The sequence below is a fragment of the Macaca mulatta genome, chromosome 15 (assembly GCF_049350105.2).
Source record: "Macaca mulatta isolate MMU2019108-1 chromosome 15, T2T-MMU8v2.0, whole genome shotgun sequence".
NCBI classification, from domain to species: Eukaryota; Metazoa; Chordata; class Mammalia; order Primates; family Cercopithecidae; genus Macaca; species Macaca mulatta.
In genome coordinates this window covers 12,671,646-12,679,411 of record NC_133420.1, presented here as the reverse complement: position 1 = coordinate 12,679,411, position 7,766 = coordinate 12,671,646, and the positions used below count along the sequence as shown (strand labels likewise).

At 40.8% G+C, this 7,766-nt stretch overlaps 1 pseudogene; it reads left to right on the top strand.

Moving 5' to 3' along the window:
• Positions 1-471: 471 nt before the first annotated feature.
• On the top strand, positions 472-6,957 carry LOC144334771 (uncharacterized; annotated as a pseudogene).
• Positions 6,958-7,766: the final 809 nt, after the last annotated feature.

Below are 7,766 nucleotides of genomic sequence, written 5' to 3'. Positions count from 1 at the left end.
GTTATTGCCTGTGAAAGTGTTAAAATATGAGACAATAACTTAGGTCCCTTCCCCATCACACACATTCTTCTTTCTGGCATTCATCACAATTATAGTTATTGATTGAAAATCTCCCTCTTGACTGGGTGCAGTGGCTCAGGAGTTCCAGACCAGCCTGGCCAACATGGTGAAACCCCATCTCTACTAAAAATACAAAAATTAGCTAGACGTGGTGGTGCAATCCTGTAATCCCAGCTACTCTGAAGGCTGAAGCAGGAGAATTGCTTGAATCCAGAAGGCAGAGGTTGCAGCGAGCCGAGATGACACCATTGCACTCCAGCCTGAGTGACAAGAACAAAACTCTCTCTCAAAAAAAAAAAAAAATTGTCTCTTGCCACTAGCATGAAGGTCCCATGAGAAGAAAAATGGAAACTCTTGCTCATAACAGCGCCCCAAATGCCCAGCACGGTGTAGTTCTAGGGCAGTGGGTCGATGGTGGACGCTGCTGGTTGGAGGACCCAGCTGGCCCTCCCAGCTGCCTTCTCCCTGGTCAGGTTCCATTATAGAGAACAGAATAGTTTCTTGCCTTTCTGGAGTCCCTCTTAGTGGGGATTGGCCAAGTGACATTGTCCTGCCCCAGGACACATAAGTGGAAGTTGGCTGAAAGGTTTCTAGCCATGGTGTGCTGGGGCGATTTGAACCAGGACATGAGAGCTGACCATCCATTGTTCGAGAATTCTGCAAGTTGGTTGTTCAACACATTCAATACTTCAAAATATCAAATAATATAAACTCGCAAATTAAAAAATGCATTAGACCAGATGCAGTGGCCCACATCTAACACATTGGAAGCCTGAGGCAGGAAGATCACTTGAGCTCAGGAGTTCAAGACCAGCTTAGGCAAAAAAGGAAGACCCTGTCTCCACAAAAAATTTTAAAATTAGCTACGCATGGAGGTGTGTGCATGCAATCCTAGCCACTCAGGAGGCTGAGGTGGGAGGATCGCTTGAGCCATCTGTTCAAGGCTCCAATGAGCTATGATAGTGCCACTGCACTCCAGCCTGGGTGACAGAGCCAGACACTATCTCAGAAATAAACATATTTCATATATCAATAAATTTATAACAAATGTATATTTATATATACATTTATGTATTACAATTATATATTTAGACGTAAATATATATTTCTTGTTTTATTTATTCATTTATTTTGAGACGGAGTTTAACCCTTGTCACCCAGGCTGGAGTGCAATGACGCAATCTGGGCTCACCACAACCTTCACCTTCCGGGTTCAAGTGATTTTCCTGCCTCAGTCTCCTGAGTAGCTGGGATTACAGGCACACACCACCATGCCTGGGTAATTTTTGTATCTTTAGTAGAGATGGGGTTTCTCCATGTTGGTCAGGCTAGTCTCGAACTCCTGACTTCAAGTGATCTGCCCACCTCGGCCTCCCAAATTGCTGGGATTACAGGTGTAAGCCACTGTGCCCAGCCTATATGATATATTTATATATTATAATTATGTATATTAATTTTATATAATTATATATAAATATAAATATAAAAACTTTCCTTGCCTTCTCTTGTTTCTACCTACAGTCAGTCCCATAACTTCAAATACTATCTACATGTAATAATTTTAAATGTATATTTATATATATATATATATATTTTTTTTTTTTTTTTTTGAGACGGAGTCTCGCCCTGCAGCCAGGCTGAAGTGCAATGACGCAGTCTCAGATCACTGCAACCTCTAACTCCCGGGTTCAAGCGATTCTCCTGCCTCAGCTTCCCAAGTAGCTGGGCTTATAGGCTTCCAGCACCACGTCCAACTAATTTTTGTATTTTTAGTAGAGACAGGGTTTTGCCATGTTGGCTAGGTGGGTTTCGAACTCCTGACTTTAATTTATCTCCCACCTCGGCCTCACAAAGTGCTGGGAATACAGGCACGAACCACCTTGGCCAAAATATTTTTCTGTTTCCAAGCACTTTACAGGAGAGGAAAGCGGAGAATAAATCATCTGACACTCTACTGTAAAAAAAAAAAATCTTTGTGCCTCTCTTCTTTTCATCTTTCCTAAGTGTACATATTACCAAAATGTCTTTAGGTTGAGGTCCCCCTGTGAAAACTTTACAGGGTGCTGTGTTCTCAGCCACCCTCCTGTCTTTTCCTAGTCCTGGAATTTTAGAACTGTCTGGGGATGACCCAGGATACCCACAGTGGCCATGTCTATTGGAGGGTCTAGTGACTATCAGCCCCGGGGTCATCTCATCGCCAAGGACAGCCTGAGGTAGGGGGTAGAGTCTCTCAGGGGAGTAGCTGGATGCTCTTGGCCTTAGAGGAATCTCCTGGTATAATTTCATCTAAAATGGTGACCCCTTAGGGTTATTAAAATTTTAGGACCTTAAAATTAATGGACAATACAACGTAATGTCATTAAAGCTAGGTCATTAAAACTGTTCCTACAGCCAGAGTTTTTATTCCTCGGAGACACATTGATGGTCTGCCAGTGGGATACTGATATTGAGAGGAAAAGGCAGAAATGATTTCTGCTCTCTAGATTGTCTCAGACTTGTGAAGAGAGAAAAACTGTCCCAAAGGACAAGGAAAACCCACAACAGAGAGGATGTGCAACAACCTGAACATGAAAATGCACTGAAGGCACACAGGAGGACAAAGAGCAGTGCCAGTGCCTCCTACGTGGTCACTGAGTACTTTACTGAACAGGATGGGTATCCCGAGGGATAGAATGGCCTGCCGTGACACTTACAAAGGTCTGTGTTGGAGTCAGCACTGCCTCTCCCTGAATTTGTTACCTTGAAAAGGCTTGTCCGCTGATTTGAGTTTCAGTTTTTCATTGACTGTAAGATACATTTTACCTGTACAGCTTGAAAGATAAACATACTATTTCCAAAGAGGCAAAGTAAAATGATGTATTTTATTTGCTAAAAATTCGTATTTATTTCTTCCCCGGAGTGAGTGTAGTAAGTTTTAAAGGTCTGTTCTTTTCAAGGGTGATTTCAAATGGAATTGTAGGACTTAGCTTTGTCAATGCTACCGGTGAAATAAAAGTGTGATAGATAAATTGATGATTTACAAAGATTCACCAAAATGTCAGTTTCCCTCTTGTAGTATGGTGAAGAATTAATGACAGTGGAGACATCTGTATCCTCTTCTCTGGATATCTGAGGGTTTTGTTTTGTTGTTGTTGTTTTTTTTTTTTTTTTTTTGGAGACACTGTCTTGCTCTGTAGCCCAACTGGAGTGCAACGGCGCCATCTCTGCTTACTGCAACCTCCGCCTCCCAGGTTCAAGTGATTCTCCTGTGTCAGCCTCCCGATTAACTGGGATTATAGGCAGACACCACCACACCCAGCTAATTTTTGTATTTTTAGTAAACACGGGATATTAGGCCTGGCACAGTGGCTCAGGTCTGTAATCCCAGCACTTTGGGAGGCCAAGGTGGGCCGATCATGAGGTCAGGAGTTCCACAGCAGCCTGACCAATATGATGAAACCCTGTCTCTATTAAAAATACAAAAAAATTTGCTGAACCTGGTGGCAGGTACCTGTAATCCCAGCTACTCGGGAGGCTGAGGCAAGAGAATTGCTTGAACCCAGGAGGTGGAGGTTGCAGTGAGCCAAGATGTTGCCACTGCACCCCAGCCCAAGCGACAATGTGAGACTCCGTCTCAAAAAACAAACAAACGAACAAACAACAAAATGACAGGGTTTTGATATGTAGGTCAGGCTGGTCTCAAACTCCTGACCGCAGGTGATCGCCCTCCTCAGCCTCCCAAGCTGCTGGGATTACAGGCGTGAGCCACCATGCCCTGCCCACTCTATTTTCTTTTTATTCCCTAAATTTTAATATGTTTGAGTTTGTCTGTTCCTTTATTACTGTTTTCTTACATAAAAGAAATTCTGCCTAATCCTTCGTAAAAAAAAAAAATCTTCCTGTGACTTCTGAAAGTGTTCTGGTTTTATCTTTCATATTTGAATATATAATAAGTTGATTATGGTTCATGGAATAGAGAAGAATGCAATGCATTTTCCCAAGTAGATGCCAGTCTGGTTTGTCTCATATTTTAAAACGCATGTGATTTCTTTTTCTCTTCTATAGTGCCTACTCTATCATTCATCAACTTTCCATATGAATGCTGGGTCATTAACACTTTTTTTTCCCTTTGATCTGCTTGCTCATCTCTCTGCTAATACTGTGCTGTCCTGAATATTTTCGTTTGAAAATCTTAGAAGTATGTTAGACAAGCCATCACTCTTTTTTTAGATGACTAAAAATCATTAGACATTTGTCATTTTTACTACGTAAGAAAAAGTAGTTTTTCTTGCCTAAAAACAACCTGAGTTGGGAATTTATGTGATTTCATAGGAATAACATCTGGAAGTGGTGATATAAATGTCATTTTAAAAAACATGAGTCACATTTCCTCTTATTCTTTTCTACCTTGATATTGTGCAATGGAAATTTTTAAAATTGTGGCATTAGTATTACCAAATATCAATTATTGGTTTAATTTACTACTCAGTTAAATTTAGTGAGCCTACTCTGTCTTGGTGTAATCACATGGAATGGGCTCAATTCCTCAGTTAACAAGTGACAGCACGTGTAAAATATTGTCTACCAGGGAAACTCATTGAACACTTAGTGTTCAGACTGTGTTTTGGTGTCTGGTTCCCTAAGCACCACTGCAGTGACACAATATAATGGACCTTCAGCAGAAAAAGTTTTAGCAAATATATTGCATAAGCCATTTAGATGCAGTGAGTCTGGGTTGGTGGAATCCCTTTCAAAATGTAAGTTACTAATACAAACAAAGATGAAACTTTGTGAGCAGGCGTTTTTAAGAATAAGTAGTCTCAGGACTGATAATATTAACTCCGTTATGCACATCAGGTAGGACTTTATTATGACAGATACTAGAAATGTACAAAGTGAAGTTAAAAGGTAACTCCTAGCAGCACATCTTACTTCCTGGATTCTCTAATAAGATGGGTGTTTCTACTTTGCTGTTGCCTTTTTGAATAGTTCAATTCTAGCATTAGTACTGCTGTGTGGGAGGGAGTATGTGTGAACAGAGTAAGAGTGGTGACAATCAAGTCACAGAATAAATGCTTGGAAATTTTAGAATCATGTAAACAGCTTATGGATTGACTATAGATTCCCAGTGCTGTCAGTCCCACCCATCCTTCTATCCACATGTGTGGGATGTTCTAGGACTCCGTGGCTTTTGAGGATGTGGCTGTGAACTTTACCCAGGAGGAATGGGCTTTGCTAGATTCTTCTCAGAAGATTCTCTGCAGAGAAGTGATGCAGGACACTTGCAGGAACCTGGTTTCTGTAGGTGAGAATGAAAACACATTTCACTTAATTACAGAATTATTTCCCTATCATCAGTGCTATTTGTGATTTGGAATGTGGCAAGGGAACGATTTGGTGAAGAAATCAGGCATTGGCACTATGTACAATGAACATTAAATCTAGTAATGTTTCTATAGTTTGTAATAATTTGTGATAATTTTGTGGGTCTGTATTTTAGGAAGCAAATGGAAAGGCCAGAAATTTGAAGATCACTTTGAAAAATCTGGGAAAGAGATAAGATAATTTGCACTGAGAAGAGGAAATAAAGTCCTCTGAAGGAATCTTAGCTTGTCATGAACTTAAAAACAAGCGATCAAAACAAATAAGAGTCACTTGAAATTTATTTCTTTTTAGAAAAATTTCACCCAAAATGTAATGTACTTCAGCGTAGCAGTCAGTGTTTGGAAAACAGTTTACTTGAAAATAGTACTACAAAATTGTGTACATGAATGTTCCTAATTTGGTCATAGCCATGCAGGTGGTAGCTGTGTTTTCAGTAGTAACCCATTTACTTTCAAATAATTCAGTCATGGCAACAACAAAAAAAAGCATTTTCCTTGGTATTGGTAGCAGTGTAAGTCAAAGACCTATTAATAAGTAGAAAGTTATTAAACCAAGCAATAATAATGTGCTTGTCATTTTTTTTTTACAGAAATCATATGATACAGAGACTGTGTGAAAGCAAAGACGGTAGTCAGTATGGACAGTTGTCAGCCAAATTCCAAAGCTTGATCTGAATGAGAGCATTTCTCCTGGATTAAAACAATGTGAATGAAGTATTTGTGGAAAAGTCTTTGTGCGTCATTCCCTCCTTAATAGGCACATCCTAGCTCACTCAGGATACAAACTATATGGAGAGAAGCAATATAAATGTGAACAGTGTGGGAAACTCTTCGTTTCTGTTCCAGGTGTTAGAAGACACATGATAATGCACAGTGGAAATCCAGTTACACATTTGCTATATGTGGGAAAGCTTTTTATGTTCTCAATTCAATCGAAAGACATCAGAGAACTCACACAGGAGAAAAACCCTATAAATGTAAACAATGTGGTAAAGCGTTCACTGTTTCCGGTTGTTGTCTAATACATGAACGAACTCACACTAGAGAGAAACCCCACGAATGTAAGGAATGTAGAAGAACATTCAGATTTTCTTGTTCCTTTAAGACGCATGAAAGGACTCACACTGGAGAAAGACCCTATACATGTACCAAATGTGATAAAGCCTTCAGCTGTTCCACTTCCCTTCGTGACCATGGAAGCATTCATACTGGAGAGAGACCCTATGAATGTAAACAACGTGGCAAAGCCTTTAGTCCTTTGAGTTCCCTTTGTAACCATGGAAGTACTCATACTGGAGAGAAAGCCTATGAATGTAAACCATGTGACCAAGCCTTCAGTCGCCTCAGTTCCCTTCACCTCCATGAAATAATTCATACTGAAGAAAAACTCTATGAATGTCAGAGATGCGGTAAAGCCTACATTCGTTCCAGTCACCTTACTCGCCATGAAAGAAGTCATGATATAGAGGCTGGGTGTAGTGACTCAGCCTATAATCCCAGCACTTTGGGAGGCCAAGGAGTGTGTATTGCTTGAGCCCAGGAGTTTATAACCAGCTTGGATTAAAACAATGTGAAACAACCTGAGCATCATGGTGAAACCCTGTCTCTACAAAAAATAAAATAATGCCAGGCGCGGTGGCTCACGCCAGCTACTCGAGAGGCTGAGGCAGGAGAATGACGTAAACCCAGGAGGCGGAGCTTGCAGTGAGCCGAGATCGCACCAGTGCACTCCAGCCTGGGCGACACAGCGAGACTCTGTCTCAAAACAAATAAATAAATAAATAAAAATAATTAGCTGGGCATGGTGGCACATTTCAGTGGTCTTAGTTCTTTTTCAAGGACATAAAAAGCAACAGAGGGTTGGGGGAAAGCCCTGTGCATGCGGATCACCAGGTCAGGAGATCGAGACCATCCTGGCCAACATGGTGAAACCTCGTCTCTACTAAAAATACAAAAAGTAGCTGGGTGTGGTAGCATATGGTTGTAATCCCAGCTACTCAGGAGGCTGAGGCAGGAGAATCACTTGAACCCAGGAGGCGGAGGTTTCAGTGAGCCGAGACTGTGCCACTGCACTCCAGCCTGGTGACAGAGTGAGACTCCATCTCTAAATAAATAAATCAATAAACAAACAAATAAATAAATAAAGCCCCTTGAATGTAAGAAATGTGGTAAGACATTTACTCTTTCCCATTCTCTCATAAACATGAAAAGGCTCACACTGCAGAGAAACCTTAAGAATGTAGGAAATGTGGTCAAGCCTTCAGATTTCCCTGTTTTTGAAGATTTGGGAGGACTCAGAGTGGAGAAAAGCCTTTTGAATTTAAATTTGTGGTAAGGCCTTCA